The sequence below is a fragment of the Galeopterus variegatus genome, unplaced genomic scaffold (assembly GCF_000696425.1).
Source record: "Galeopterus variegatus unplaced genomic scaffold, G_variegatus-3.0.2 Scaffold1911, whole genome shotgun sequence".
In the NCBI taxonomy this organism is placed as follows: Eukaryota; Metazoa; Chordata; class Mammalia; order Dermoptera; family Cynocephalidae; genus Galeopterus; species Galeopterus variegatus.
The window spans coordinates 191,462-192,420 of record NW_007728022.1 but is presented as its reverse complement, the minus strand read 5'-3'; positions in this window follow the sequence as shown (position 1 = coordinate 192,420).

The following is a 959-nucleotide window of genomic DNA, read 5'->3' as shown; positions in this document are numbered from 1 at the left end:
TTTTGCATTTCTGGTATCTCTTTTTGGGTGTTTGTTCATTTTGGCAGGGATTTTCACTTGGCTCTTGGACCTCTGCGGAAAGTCTACACCACCCTACCAGTCCCGTAAGGTGTGTGTGTTCTGCACCTCGCTATCGGGGTGTTTTCACACTCTGTGTACACTAGATGGAGCCATTGAGCCTTGCAAAGGGTTCCCGCAGGGTGTGTAATTGCTTTTTTTAATTAATTAATTTATTTCTGAGACTCCGCCTCCTTTTGCCGGACCCCTCCCCACTCTGTGCTCAGAACAGGGCTGAGGTGTGTCTTCTACAAACCTTGTCTTTCAGCTGAGACATCAAAGCTGTGCCCTGCCCTGCCCTGCCCAGAAGGTGTCCAGTCTCTCCCACTGCCGGGTGTGAACTCCTCGGGGGAGGGTCCCTCAGCACACAGTTCCTCTTTGACTCCCCCTAGCATGGGTCGGCCCTCCGGGAGAGCTCTCCGGTAGCTTCAATGTAGCTCCAGAGCACTCCGGGCTCCCCTCTCCCCACCAGAAATCAGTTAGGGGTTCTTCCAAACTGAGGCCCGCAGAGATGTTATCTGCCTCCCAGAAACAGGGAGTTTACCTGGGGCCGACGCCCAGGGTGTGGTGGAGAGACGCTCTGGGCGGGCTCCTCTTCCCTGCCCTCCCAACACTGGCCGGGGGCTCCCCACGCTACCAGCCCCGTCAGAGATCCGCGGGGAGAGTGGGATTGTAGGCCGGTCCACAGGCCCCAGTCTGCCCCACATCGAGGTAAGCAAATGGCACGTCTCAGTGAGGAGCCGCGCCAAGCAGAGATGGCTGGCCTGCCTGATCTGAGCTGGCAGAATGGGATTGTAGGCTGGTCCACAGGCCCCGGGGTTGCCCCGCGTCGAGGTAAGCAAATGGCACGTCTCAGTGAGGAGCCGCGCCAAGCAGAGATGGCTGGCCTGCCTGATCTGAGC